The 16,039-nt window shown below is 43.9% G+C and overlaps 1 protein-coding gene across 1 annotated transcript in view; it reads right to left on the bottom strand.

Annotated features, from left to right (window-relative positions):
* The window catches only part of SPRED3 (sprouty related EVH1 domain containing 3), a 57,697-nt gene that overhangs the window by 32,144 nt on the left and 9,514 nt on the right, over nucleotides 1–16,039 (bottom strand). The gene's annotated exons all lie outside the window — the stretch shown is intronic.

Raw genomic sequence — 16,039 nt, 5'->3', positions numbered from 1 at the left:
TTACATTCGATCTCCTGCATTGCAGGATGCATGCACATGTATGGAGGGGACTCAGGAGCTGCACCCGCTCCCCACACTGCCACTGACGGCTGTGTTATAATGCCAACATCTGCTTCTAAAAGTGTCATTTAGTGGTATCGCAGTTTGGGGCCACTGAGTACCCTCGTCAATACCGTGCTGGTGCTTATGTATTGCAGTGAAATGTACAAGCGGTCATAAGATGGACAATGGGACTAAGAAATGTGTAAAAAATCTGTTTAGAAAATTTTAAAAATATATTTTTTTAAATATTTTAAAACAAGTTCAATTTACCTTTTCAAAAAGTTAGGAAAAAACTGAATGTAGCTGCGGCACAGTGCGGGGCTTATCTACAGCATTCTGGTTGGATTATACTCACCCAGGGGAGTTCCCCGCTGCGGTCCGGTCCGATGGGTGTCGTGGTCCGGTCCAGCCCCTCCCATCTTCATCAGATAACGTCCTCTTCTTGTATTCATGCTCCGGCACAGGCGTACTTTGTCCTGTTGAGGGCAGACCAAAGTACTGCAGTGCGCAGGCGCCGGGAAAGGTCAGAGAGGCCTGGTGCCTGCGCACTGCAGTACTTTGCTCTGCCCTCAACAGGGCAGAGGAGTACGCCTGCGCCGGAGCTGCGGCGTGAAGACAAGAAGAGTACGTCATCGTAAGAAGATAGTAGGCTCCGGACCGCGACGCCCAGTGGATCGGAGCGCCTGCCCAGGTGAGTATAATCTAACCTCTTTTTCTCATCTTTCAGGTTACATCGGGGGCTTATCTACAGCATTACAGAATGCTGTAGATAAGCCCCTGATGCCGGAGGGCTTAGCTCACCTTCCATTTTGGGGGTGACAGGTTCCCTTTAATGGCTAACTGAAAAGATGGTAACAAATTGCAAGCTTTCGAGACTACTCAGGTCTCTTCATCAGGCATAGATTAAAAGAAATTCTGGAGAATCAAATATTTATGTCTTTTTACATTAACTAAGGAACTAAGGAGTTTGCCCCTCAGACCATGAGGGGTCATCACAACACAGAACCAGACCCCAATCAGAGGACAATAAAACATTCCTTATCTAAGAACTGGTCAAATATTTATGGACATAACTGTTTATCACTCATGGTAATTCTGCTTCATGTCTCCTATCTTATCCATGGTTTTTCTTTTCTTTTCTGTGCGATGTTGTGCATAAATATGTGATTCTTCAGAATTTCTTTTAGTCTTTGCCTGATGAAGAGACCTGAGTAGTCTCGAAAGCTTGCAATTTGTTACCATCTTTTCAGTTAGCCATTAAAAGGTATCAACCACTGAGGACTCTCAATTCTAAATATTTTTCTAAAAAAAAAGAAGTCATGGCGGTAATTATGCCGATCTGTATGTAATTAAAAAAAGACAGTATGCAGCGCCCAGGATTGGACTGACCCAAGGGAGGATACTAGCAAAATGACGTTGAAGAAATCACTGAAGTAGAAGCGAGGCAAGTGGGATATCAAAGGTGGCTTAGTGTGGGGTCACAGGGGCGAATTCCCTGGGGGATAATTTCTGGGGTGGCACAAAATGTTGGGCCCTCTCAGTGCCACCATTGTCAAATAATCCATGGAGACCTCCATTGTACTGAGCGGCGCTAGCAAACACCGCCTCTTCTTGGAGCAGTGCACTGGAACATATATAATGTAGTGAACTTTGTCATCTCAGTTGCTGCCTATGCAGAGCGCAGCAGCTGATGACACTCATCTTGACTGCTGCGTTCTGCATTGGCAGCAGAAGATGAGCAGCTAATGCTGCATTGTGTTCTTCCGCAGCTCAAACACAGCATGGTCTCAGCCATTTATGCTGTTGTGTTTCAGAGAAAAACATATTTTTAAACATATCAGGGACTGAGCCGCACGGGTGACTAGTCAAAAACGCCGCTTCTCCCCTCTCACAGCCATTGATTCACAGGTCTTTTCCTGTACATGCACACACGGAGAGACCTGTCACTCAAAGGGCGCAGGCAGGAAGAAGCTCTGAATAACCCTGCAAACACCACATATTGAAAGCTTTCTGTGTACACTCTGCATAGGCAGAAAGCGGCCAATCAATAGTGCAATGACCAAAGACCTTGTTTAAAACGCTTATACTGATTTCATTAGTGTTGAATCATACGGCTTTATCATATTTTCAATAATTATTAGTTAGAAGAATATAAGGATGCTGGATTTGTTTAATCTATTACTTTGGGACTTCCAGTACTACAAGATTTCCGTATGGGTGAGCTGATTCTTTTCTGTTTACTTACTCTAACGCTAATCTCCTGATGATAAAACAAAGATTTTATCAAAACTATAGCAAGCAGCCCAGTAAGTGATACATCACAGGAATTAGGGTCTCTACACCTACATCATGTGGCTCTCAGATTAGGTGTCAAAAACCTGATGACAGATTCCTTTTAAGAATTTTTCACATGCATCAGGTAGTAACAAACAAGATTTAAAGGGAAGCTGTCATTAGAAAATGAATTATGTTTAATTAAAATGTTTGTGTTAAATGCTTTTTTATACTCGAACTTCCTGTTTTTTCAGGAAATAAAAAAATGCACATTAGCAAAAATGAACAGACCCTATCTTTTATATTGATGCATCTAATGAGCGTGTGCAGAGGTCATTGTGATTGGTGGATCCTGTGCTATCAGCTGTGAATAGAGGTGTTACCTGTCATTGTAATCCTGCCTCTGCTGATAAGGAAACTGCTGGAAACTCTTCCTGAAAGAACATGAGGTAACCTCAATGGCAAGTGTGAAAATTGCAAGATTTATCATTTTTTTTAGATAGTGATATGAAAAACAAAGAAACATTGGTAAATTTTTTAAAAAATATATGTAGCACAAAAACCCCATTTAAACAATAGATAATTCCCTCATGATACATACGATTTACAAGGATTAAAACACATGGCTGTTTTCTTTCCGAAACAGCTCCACACTTATCCACAGGTTATGTCTGGTATTGCTTTACCAAAACATAAAGTGAAATGTAAAGCAGAATGAACCATAGGAAATAATACCCAGTATGACCAGTTGCTTCACTTGCTATGGTGGTAGTCGTGCACCGTGTTCTTGAAGTAATTCAAACAGGCAGGGGCGGATTATAAGAGGGTCAATCTGGGCGGTAGCGTGGTAGTGTGGGGGGGCCCTGGGCTACCGCACAGATTGCCCGCCACCATCAGGGCATTACTGCCCGTGCCCTGACTGGCGTATCATTTATGGGCCCGGTGGGCAGAGAGAGGGGGCCCGCATCGGGCCCCCGTCTCATCTGCTCACCGGGCCCATACCGGCGCTGCGGCGGTTTCCTATTGACGTGCGGGCGCGCGCCCGCACGTCAATAGTTAACAACAGCCGCCAGCCAATTGGAGGCTGGCAGCTGTAGTCGGCCGCAGGCGCAGCTCACACGTCGCAGGCGTCTGACGTCATTGTCAGTCGCCGGCAAGTGTGCGCTGCTGGAGGGAGCTCGCCGCTGGAGCGCCCAGGTCAGGTGAGAACTCTTTTTTTTTTTTCTGCGAACGGCAATCCGGGGGGCCCGGGGCAATATGCTGGACACACTGGGGCAGATTGCTGGACACACTGGGGCAATGCTGGAGACACTGGGGCAATGCTGGAGACACTGGGGCAGATTGCTGGACACACGGGCAATGCTGGAGACACTGGGGGCAATGCTGGAGACACTGGGGGCAATGCTGGAGACACTGGGGCAATGCTGGAGACACTGGGGGCAATGCTGGAGACACTGGGGCAATGCTGGAGACACTGGGGGCAATGCTGGAGACACTGGGGCAATGCTGGAGACACTGGGGGCAATGCTGGAGACACTGGGGCAATGCTGGAGACACTGGGGCAATGCTGGAGACACTGGGGGCAATGCTGGAGACACTGGGGGCAATGCTGGAGGACACACTGGGGCAGATGATTGCTGGAGACACTGGGGCAATGCTGGAGACACTGGGGCAATGATGGAAACACTGGGGCAGATTGCTGGACACTGGGGGCAATGCTGGAGACACTGGGGCAGATTGCTGGAGACACTGGGGGCAATGCTGGAGGACACTGGGGCAGATGATTGCTGGAGACACTGGGGCAATGCTGGAGACACTGGGGCAATGCTGGAGACACTGGGGCAATGCTGGAGACACTGGGGCAGATTGTTGGAGACACTGGGGCAGATTGCTGGAGACACAGGGGCAGATTGCTGGAGACACTGGGGCAGATTGCTGGAGACACTGGGGGCAATGCTGCAGGACACTGGGGCAATGCTGGAGGACACACTGGGGCAGATGATTGCTGGAGACACTGGGGTAATGCTGGAGACACGGGGGCAATGCTGGAGACACTGGGGGTAATATGCTGGACACACTGGGAGTAATATGCTGGACACACTGGGGGTAATATGCTGGACACACTGGGGGTAATATGCTGGACACACTGGGGGCAATATGCTTTACACACTGTCTGGGGCAATATGCTGGACACTCTGGGGCAATATGCTAGACACACTGGGGCAGATTGCTGGACACACTGTCTGGGGGCAATGCTAGACACTCTGGGGCAATATGCTGGACATACTGGGGCAGATTGTTGAACACACTGTCTGGGGGCAATGCTGGACATAGGGGCTAATTAAGGGATATTATTACTGCAGTGATGTATTTATTTTATTTTTTGAGGACATTGTTTTAAATGGGGGGGGCGGTCCTGTTACTGTGTAGAGTGACACTATGTCGCCTCTTTTTCTTCATGTGGTGTAATGTAGAAGTTGTGAAAAATTAAGTAATGTGTTCTGCAAGCGGAGCTAGAGATAACTGTGTTATTTCCTGCAGAGACAAGTCCTGGCTGGAAGAAGTGATGGCGGTCTGTGCTGGATGAAAGATGAAGGACTTCACCTAGAGACGTCACTGGTGAGTCAGTGTTACCTATACACTGACACTATACACTGTATACTATATACAGAGCTCCTGTATATAGTGTCACCAGTGATCACTGTATTACCTATACACTATATACAGAGGTCCTGTGTACAATGTCACCAGTGATCGCTGTATTACCTCTACACAGACACTGCATACTAAGTACAGATCTCCTGTGAATACTGGCACTTATGGTGATAGTATTGTTTTTTTTTTAAATTACTGATCAGTATTGTAGAATACAGTCACTATGTGGTGGTAATATGTGGTCTGGAAATGGTGTTGTGGTATTTGTCCCTTGTATGTGCTATTTGGTCACCAAGTGGTGGTAATATGTGGTCTTGACATGGTGCGGTGGTATTTGTTCCTTGTATGTGATATTATTCGATCACTGTGGTTGTAATTTGTGGTCTGGTCATAGTGCGGTGGTATTTGTTCCTTATATGTGATATTGGTCAAAATATACCTAAATTGTATCGCATATTTTAACAAATATTTAATAGGTTACAGTAGAGTAGGGTCCGACCATTTTTCTGGAATAATCTGGTTCAGGTATCACATGACCCCCGTCACATGACCGGAGGGGCCCCACAGTCTGAACAGCCCGGGGCCCTGGCTACCCTTAATCCACCCCTGCAAACAGGACAGTATGTAAAGCGCAGAACTGGACTGACCCAAAGGGGGGAAATTTAATTTTCATCCTAAATGTTTCTCTATTTATTTTAATTATATAATAGTTTTTTTCCTAATATGATTTAATTAAAAAGTCCCTACTCTTCCCTCTATAACTGCTTTATTTTTTTAATCTATTTCCATTTTGATGGCGCTTCATTTGAGAATCTCCAATACATGCTGGGATGCTAAAAAAAAATATAATCAGGGGGCAGAGGCTGCGGTCACTGCCACAGCCTCTGTTCCCTCCCTGAAATGAAGCATCATCAGTGACATTTGTTTCAGCTGGTAGGCTCATCCCTGCTGTACTGAGCATGCATTGGGTGTCAATTCTGACGGATGCTCAGTAGGATCATGTCACTGTGAAATATTGTTCTCAGTGCACAGTGACAGTGCACTCCCTTGTCAGCTCTAATTAGAAGTGTCGAGTCTGAAACAGAGAGCACTGTCAGTGCAAATTGCACAGAGATAACCCAAAGAGCAGAGATCAGCTTGCAACTTTCTCTCCTTACAATGCGCACTGACAGTGTGCTCTGTTGCCGGCTTGTCACTTCTAATTAGAGCCGACGAGAGAGCGCACTGTCACTGTGCACTAATAAGACAACTGCACAGTAAGAAGAGCACTTGTACTGAGCATACGTCAGAACTGACAACAGCATGCCCAATACAGCAGGGATTAGCCCAGCCCCTAAAACAGATGCCACTGTTGACACTTCAATTCAGGGTGGGGACTTAGGCTGTGGCCGCATCCTCTGCCACCTGATGACATCTTGTTTGAATATCCCAGCATGTACTGGGGATGCTCCAAACTAAGCGTCACCAAAACAAAAATAGCGTAAAAAATAAAGCAATTAGAGACGGAAGGTTAGGGACTCTTTAATTAAACCATATTACAAAAAAACTATTATATGATTAAAATAAATATAGAGACATCTAGGATGAACATCAATATTAGTTTTGAAACACCCCTTTAACCTCTGTACCCCCCAAAGTGGTTTTCACGTCAATGACCAGGCCAATTTTAACAATTCTGACCACTGTCACTTTATAAGGTAATAACTCCTGCCCTTAAATCAGAGAGATATATCACACAAAATAGTTAATAAATAACATTTCCCACATGTCTACTTTACATCAGCACAATTTTTGAAACAACATTTTTTTATTAGGAAGTTATAAGGGTTAAAAGTTTACCAGCAATTTCTCCTTTTTCCAACAAAATTTACAAAACCATTTTTTTTAGGGATAACCTCACATTTGAAGTGACTTTGATGGGTCTATATGATAAAAAATACCTCAAAGTGACACCATTCTAAAAACTGCACCCCTCAAGGTGCTCAAAACTACATTCACGTTTATTAACCCTTCAGGTGCTTGACAGGAATTTTTGGAATGTGGAAAAAAATTAATATTTAACTTTTTTCACAAAAAATTTAGTTTACCCCCAATTTTTTTTATTTTCACAAGGGTAAAGGAAAAAATGGAATGCAATTTCTCCTGAGCATGCCGATACCCCATATGTGGGGGTAAACCACTGTTTGGGCACACGGCAAAGCTCGGAAGGGAAGGAGCGCCATTTGACTTTTGAATGCAAAATTTGCTGGAACAATTAGTGGACGTCATGTAGCATTTAGAGAGTCCCTGATGCGCCTAAACAGTGAAAAACCCCCACAAGTGACACCATTTTGGAAACTAGACCCCTCAGGGAACTGATCTAGATGTGTGGTGAGCACATTAAACCCGCAGATGCTTCACAGAAGTTTATAACATTGAGAAGTGAAAATAAAAAACTAATTTTTCCAACAAAAATGTTTTTGAGCCCCAAATTTTGCATTTTCATTAGTGTCCATAAATTTGTAGTGCAATTTCTCTTGTGTACACCAATACCCCATATGAGGGAGAAAACCACTGTTTGGGTGCATGGTAGGGCTCAGAAGGGAAGGAGCATCATTTCACTTTTTTAATGTAAAATTTGCTGGAATCATTAGTGGATGCCATGTCCCGTTTGGAAAGCCCCTGATGTACCTAAACAGAAGAAGCTCCCACAAGTGACACCATTTTGGAAATTAAACCTCTCATGTAATGTATTTAGATGTGTGGTGAGCTTCTTGAACCCCCAGATGCAGGGCCGGTTTTAGGCAAAGTGGGGCCCTAGGCAAAAGTTTAAAATGGGGCCCCAAATGCTAACATATTGCACCAACAGAAACATTTTGGTTGTAGCTACATGCGCTGATTTCAGGCCACTAAACGAGCGTGATCAACAATATTGAAGTCATTCGCCACTTGTTTCCAGCCTCTTTACACTGGCTGGGGACAGAATGATCACTAGTAAATAGTGTTGAGCATTCCGATACCGCAAGTATCGGGTATCGGCCGATACTTGCGGGTATCGGAATTCCGATACCGAGATCCGATACTTTTGTGGTATCGGGTATCGGTATCGAAACAACATTAATGTAAAAATGTGTAAAAGAGAGAATTAAAATAAAAAAAATATTGCTATACTCACCTCTCCGACGCAGCCTGGACCTCAGCGAGGGAACCGGCAGCGTTGTTTGCTTAAAATTCGCGCGTTTACTTCCTTACGTGAAGTCCCGGCTTGTGATTGGTCGCGTCGCCCATGTGGCCGCGACGCGACCAATCACAGCAAGCCGTGACGTAATTTTAGGTCCTTCAGGATTTTAAAATTACGTTCTGGCTTGTGATTGGTCGCGTCGCGGTCACATGGGCGACGCGACCAATCACAGCAAGCCGTGACGTAATTTTAGGTCCTTCAGGATTTTAAAATTATGTTCTGGCTTGTGATTGGTCGCGTCGCCCATGTGACCGCGACGCGACCAATCACAAGCCGTGACGTCACGGGAGGCAGGACACGCGCGCATTTTAAAATGCGCGCGTGTCCAGCCTCCCGTGACGTCACGGCTTGTGATTGGTCGCGTCGCCCATGTGACCGCGACGCGACCAATCACAAGCCAGAACGTAATTTTAAAATCCTGAAGGACCTAAAATTACGTCACGGCTTGCTGTGATTGGTCGCGTCGCGGCCACAGGGGCGACGCGACCAATCACAAGCCGGGACTTCACGTAAGGAAGTAAACGCGCGAATTTTAAGCAAACAACGCTGCCGGTTCCCTCGGTGAGGTCCAGGCTTCGTCGGAGAGGTGAGTATAGCAATATTTTTTATTTTAATTCTTTCTTTTACACATTAATATGGATCCCAGGGCCTGAAGGAGAGTTTCCTCTCCTTCAGACCCTGGGAACCATCAGGAATACCGTCCGATACTTGAGTCCCATTGACTTGTATTGGTATCGGGTATCGGTATCGGATTGGATCCGATACTTTGCCGGTATCGGCTGATACTTTCCGATACCGATACTTTTAAGTATCGGACGGTATCGCTCAACACTACTAGTAAATCAATCTGTCCCCATACAGTATCATCTTAGCAGAATATCTGCAGTTTTAACTGGGCGATGTGCTGATGAGAACAATGATTTTTGTTCCGGCATATACTGTACATACATACACCGTACATACACACAGATACACATACCGTACATACACACACAGACATACACATTACATGCATACACACATACAGTTATATACACATATAGTATACACATACCGTACATACATATACCATACATACACACAAATACACATACATACACCGTACGTACACACAGATACACATACAAATACAGTATATGCAAACACATACATATATCATACATACAAACAGATACACATACATATACCATCATACATACACATACCGTACATACATGCATATACCGTACATTCACACAAATGCCGTACACACATATACCGTACATACACACAGATACACACACATATACCGTACATACAGATAGTTATATACAGTACATATAGTACACACATACCGTACATACATATAAAATACACCCAAATGCACATACCGTACATACATACATATACCGTACATGCATACACACACATACCGAACATACAGATACACATACACGTACCGTACATACACACATACAGTATATACACATACCGTACACACATATACATACACATATACTGTATGTACATGCACATAAACATACATATATACCATATATCCATACAAATTATTGCACATACACAGATACACACATACTGTACATGCATACACACACAGCCATACAACTATACCATATACATACACACATATACTGTACATACACAGATACACACACAGATACACACAGATGCACACATGCATATACATACATACATACTAATCTTGTATAGGTGATCAGATGAGCCCTGCAGGTCAGTTCAGCTGGAGAGGGCTGCAGACCCCACTGTGGGGGATGGGGCACAGAGCAGGCAGCACTGATATCGACCCCCTGCTGCTGCCGTGCTGTCCCCTGCAGTGAGCTCCTCCCCATCTCTTCTCTGTGAGGTGCAGCCTGCTCTGAACAGAACAGTGGAGGGAGCAGAAGACCCCCTGTAAGTCCTGCTCTTCCTCCATGATGGCTCTATGTGCTGTGCAGCTGGGGCCCCTGACTGTAGGTGAGCACTCACCATTGGGACGCTCCATGCAGGGGGACAGACGGCAGCCAGTGAGCGCTCTCCTCAGTCTGGTTACTGTGAGGTAAGGAAAGCGTTAATTGGCCAGCATCTCTCCCTGCATGACACGCCCCCTTTTTGATCTCCTGCACTTCGCGCCCCGCTCTCTCCCCGACACTCGGTGTTCCATGATTACAGGAGGGAGTGAGAGGGGCCCGATCCTGCATGATACCGGGCCTGCCTGCAGGGGCCCCCCTCCACCTCTGGGCCCCAGAGCAGTGCCATCAACAGTATGTCTGCCCCTGGCTGGGGGCCCCTAGGGCAGCGGGGGCCCCAGGCAGCTGCCTAGTCTGCCTGCCCCTAACGCCGGCCCTGCCCAGATGCGTAACAGAAGTTTATAACGATGAACCGTGAAATTTAAAAAATCCCATTTTCCCCACGAAAATGTTATTTTAGCCCCAAATATTGCATTTTCATAAGGGTAACAGGAGAAATTCCACTATACAATTTGTTGTGCAATTTCTCCTGAGTACGCCAATACCTCATATGTGGAAGAAAACTACTTTTTGGGTGCATGGCAGGGCTTGGAAGGGAAGGAGCATCATTTGACATTTTGAATGTAAAATTTGCTGGAATCATTAGCGGACGACATGTCCTGTTTAGAGAGCTCCTGATGTTCCTAAACAATGGAAACCCCCTACAAATAACCCCACTTTGGAAACTAGACCCCACAAGAAATGTATTTAGATGTATGACGAGCACCTTGAACTCCCAAGTGCTTCATAGAAGTTTATAACGTTGAGCCGTGAAAATAAAAAAATCACTTTTTACCCACAAAAATGTTATTTTAACCCCAATTTTTCTATTTTCACAAGGGTAACAGGAGAAATGTTACCAAACCTTTTGTTGTGCAATTTCTCCTGAGTATGTTGATACCCCATATGTGGGGGAATACTACTTTTGAGGCAGAATGCTAAGCTCAGAAGGGAAGTAGCGCCATATTTGAGTTCAGATTTTGATGGAATGGTTTGAGGGTGCCATGTCACATTGACAGAGACCCTGAGGTGCCAGAAAAACAGAAATCTCCCATATGTGAACTAATTTTACAAACTACACTGCCAAATGAATTCATCAAGGGGTGCAGTGATCATATTGACACCACATATACAGTGGGGAAATAAGTATTTAGTCAGCCACCAAATGTGCAAGTTCTCCCACTTAAAAAGATGAGAGAGCCCTGTAATTGACATCATACGTAGACCACAACTATGAGAGTCAAAAAGAGAAAACAAATGCAGATAATCACCTTGTCTGATTTGGGAAGATTTATTTTGCAAATTGGTGGAAAATAAGTATTTGGTCACCTAAAAACATGCAAGATTTCTGTCTCTCACAGACCTGTAACTTCTTCTTTAAGAGGCTCCTCTGTCCTCCACTCATTACTTGTAGTAATGACACCTGTTTGATCTTGTTATCAGTATAAAAGACAACTGTCCACAACCTCAAACAGTAACCAGGACTCAGGGACTCAGATCCTGCAGTGCCAGACGTGTCCCCCTGCTTAAGCCAGTACATGTCTGGGCCCATCTGAAGTTTTCTAGAGAGCATTTGAATTATCCAGAAGAGTATTGGGAGAATGTCATGGTCTGATGAATCCAAAGTAGAACTGTTTGGTAGAAACAAAACTCATCGTGTTTTGAGGAGACAGAATGCTGAGTTGGATCCAAAGAACACCATACCTACTGTGAAGCATGGGGGTGGCAAAATCATGCCACCAATACCCTACATGTAATCGGGAAATAGTTTTCAGGCACAGTGCAAAGCTCAGAAGGGAAGGAGCGCCAGATTTTACTGTTTGCGGGTGCCATGACCCATTGGGAGAGCCCGAGTTGCCAGAACAGCAGAACCCCCCATAAGTGACCCCATTTTACAAACTACACCTCTCAACGAATTCATCTAGGGGCAGTACTCATATTGACACCATGGGTGTGTCACAGAATGTTATACCATTGGGCAGTGAAGAAAAAATAACTACATTTTTACCACCAAAATTTTGTTTTAGCCCCAGATTTTAGATTTTCACACAAGAAATAGGGTAAAAATGGCACCATAATTTGTCCCACAATTTCTACTGAACGTGGCAATACCCCATATGTGGCTGTACTGTACTGCTTAGCCACGTAGCGGGACTTGGGAGGGACGGAGTGCCATTTGCCTCCTGGAGTGCAGATTTTCCTAGAAAAGTTTGCGGACTCCATATACAGAGCCCGTAATTGCTAGAAGAGCAGAATCCCTCAAATGACCCCATTTTGGTAATTGCAACCCCTTTGAGAATTTATCCACAGGTGTAGTGACGATTTTGGCTCCATGGGTGTTTTCCAGAAACAATCAGCAATGAATGTTGCCAAGTGAACACTGAAAACTGTCATTGTAGTGACCAGAATGTTGTAGTGACCAGTACCTCATAGTGACCAGTACGTTATGCCCAGCTCATGCTTCTTGAGACATGCACCCAAAAGTTAGGCAGGCTTTCAACGCTTCAGAAATGCCAAACATGTGCTATATATGGTTTAGACACACTCGGGCTCAAAAGGGAAGGGGGCATTTGGATTTGGGAGGGCAGAATTTGCTGAATTTCTTTTGAGGGTGAGGAGCCATTTTGCTATTCCAGAGCCTTTGTGCTACCAGTAACGTGGAAGCCCCCTATATTTCCTTTAACAGATGACGGACCTGAGTGGGGACTTGCTTTTTTTGTGGATTGAGTTGAAGCTATTATTGGGAACATTTTACCTAACTTTTGGGATCGCATTTATCCGGCGCTCTACGCTGAGCACTTACTTTGGGGTTTCCATCAAAATCTCTGAGTGACGTAATTCAGATGAAACCCCAGAGGAATCCTTTCACTATAAGGAGGCAGCAGAGTTATTTTGGACTCCGTCTGGCCTCTGTTCATCGTTGTCCTTCTTTTCAGAAGTGCTCAAAACTGTGGACGACGGCACTTTTATGCAATCCTAAAAAGACAGACACCTCCGGATCTCAGGTTCTATGGTGTCCACAGTGCCTCCATCTGCCTCCCTATAGGGAACTTTCCACTGGAGGTTCTGTCTGAATCACGTATTTCAGAGATTTACAGGGAAATCCCAATGTAAGCACTCAGTGCAGAGCGCAGGATAAAAGTATGCGCCGAGACTTAGTGCAATATTTGGGAGGCAGAATGAACAAAACAGCAGGTGAAGAATTGGTTTTATTTATTTTTTACGCCGTTCCTCATGCGATATAAGTGATCAGGTGACTTTATTCTTCGGGTCGGTGTGATTACAGCAATACAAGATTTATATGGGGTTTTTATGTTTGGCTGCTGTCACACACTAAAAGACGTTTTTTTTAGAGTGATAATTTTTCAATATTTCATCCCACAGAGTAATTTGACTGCTTGTTTTTTGATTTTTTTATTGGTACCATTTTCAGACGCATGGCATTTTTTTTACTGCTTTCTTTATGTCGTTCCTCGTGTGGTAAAATTGATAAGGCAGTTTTATTCTTCGGGTCAGCACGATTACAGCGATACCCCATTTATATAGGTTTTTTTATGTTTTGGCGCTTTTACACAATAAAAACTATTTTATAGAAAAAAATATTATTTTTTCATCACTTTATTCTGAGAGCTATAATTTTTTTATTTTTCTGCTGATAGAGCTGTATGGCGGCTTGTTTTTTGCAGGACAAGATGCCGTTTTCAGCGGTACCATGTTTATTTATATTTGTCTTTTTTATCACATTTTATTCCACTTTTTGTTCGTCGGTATGATGATAAAGCATTGTTTTTTTGCCTTTTTTTATGGTGTTCACTAAAGGGGTTAACTAGTGGGACAGTTTCATAAGTCGGGTCGTTCTGGACGAGGCGACACCAAATATTGTAGATTTTTACAATTTTTTTCATTTCCTATTTTTTTTTTCCACTTTTTTTACTTTGTCCCACTATGGGACTTTTATTTTTTGCAGGCTGATCGTGTGTATAGAATGGAGATGCAGGAGCATCCCTATGCTATGCAAACTGTCAGTGCTGCACTGACAGAGTTGCTGATCATGCTCTGAGCATGATTAAGCAACTTTGCTAGCTCTGGTGACCCTGATGTCATCATATTGACATGGCAACGATTGGGACCCGGCTATGACGTCGCAGGGTCTCCGATCCAATGGCAGAGGGGCTCTCATCCCTCTGCTGGCTCCCAGAATGCTGCAATCGAGTTTGATACACACAGTCAAGGCTGAAAGTGTTGGCACTCTTACAATTGTTCCAGAAAATGGAGTATTTAATCCACAAAATTATTGCACTTACACCTGTTTTGTTCTACACATGTTTATTTCCTTTGTGCGTATTGGAAAAACTGCAAAAAAATACAGGGAAAAAAGGCAAATTGGACATAATTTCACACAAAACTCCCAAAATGGGCAGGACAAAATTGTTTGCACCTCTCCAAAATTGTATTGTTTCAAGCATGTGATGCTTATTCAGACTGACCTGTGGCAAGTAACAGGTGTGGGCAATATGAAGATCACACCTGAAACCAGATAAAAAGGGGAGAAGTTGACTAAGTCTTTGCAGTGTGTGTCTGTTTGTGCCACACTAAGCATGGAGAACAGAAAGAGGAGAAGAGAACTGTCTGAGGACTTGAGAATCAAAATTGTTGAAAAATATAAAAAATATCAAGGTTATAAATCTATCTCCAAAGATCTTGATGTTCCTTTGTCCATTGTGGGCATCAAAATCAATAAATTTACAACCCATGGCACTGTAGCTAATGTCCCTGGACGTGGACGGCAGAGAAAAGTTGCTGGAATGTTGCAACACAGGATAGTCCGGATGATGGATAAGCAGCCCCAATCAAGGTCCAAACAAATTCAAGCTGTCCTGCAGACTCAAGGTGCATCAGGGTCAACGCAAACTATCTGTCCACATGTGAATGAAATGAAACGCTATAGCAGGAGATCCAGGAGGACCCCACTGCTGCTAGAGACATAAAAAGCTAGATTGCAGTTTGTCAAAATGTACGTGAGTAAGCCAAAATCTTTCTGGGAAATTGTCTTGTAGCAGATGAGACTAATATAGAGCTTTTTGGTAAAGCACATAATTTTACTGTGTACCGAAAATGGAATGATGTCTACAAAGAAAAGAACACAGTACCTACAGTCAAATATGGTGGAGGTTCAAAGATTTTTTGGGGTTGTTTTGCTGCCTCAGGCTCTGGTACCTCGTCTGTGTGCAAGGCATCATGAAATCTGAAAATTACTGAAGGATTTTGGGTGGCAATGTAGTGTCCAGTGTCAGAAATCTGGGATTGCGTCCTAGGCCATGGGTCTTCCAGCAGGACAATGACCCCAAACATACTTCAAGAAACACCCAGAAATGGATGGAAACAAAGCGCTGGAGAGTTCTGAAGAGGCAGCAATAAGTACGGATCTAAATCCCATTAAACACCTGTGAAGAGATCTTAAAATTTCTGTTGGGAGAAGTTGCCTTCAAATATGAGAGACCTGGAGCAGTTCACAGTAGAAGAGTGGTCCAAATTTCGAGTTGAGAGGTGTAAGAAGCTTCTTACTGGTTTTAGAAATGATTGATTGCAGTTATTTATTCCAAATGGTGTGCAATCACATATTAAATTGAGGGTGCCAACAATTTTGTCCGGTCCATTTTTGTGAAACTTATGTCCGATTTGCCTTTTTTTTCTCAGTTTTTTTTTTGTGCTGTTCTAATACACTCAAAGGAAATAAACGTGCATAACAAAACACGGGTAATTGCAATAATTTTCTGGGAGAAATACTTAATTTTCTGGAACAATTTCAAGGGCGCCAACACATTCGGCCTTGACTGCATAG

Source organism: Ranitomeya variabilis, chromosome 2 (genome assembly GCF_051348905.1).
Source record: "Ranitomeya variabilis isolate aRanVar5 chromosome 2, aRanVar5.hap1, whole genome shotgun sequence".
Taxonomy (NCBI): Eukaryota; Metazoa; Chordata; class Amphibia; order Anura; family Dendrobatidae; genus Ranitomeya; species Ranitomeya variabilis.
This window is presented reverse-complemented; position numbering and strand designations above follow the sequence as displayed.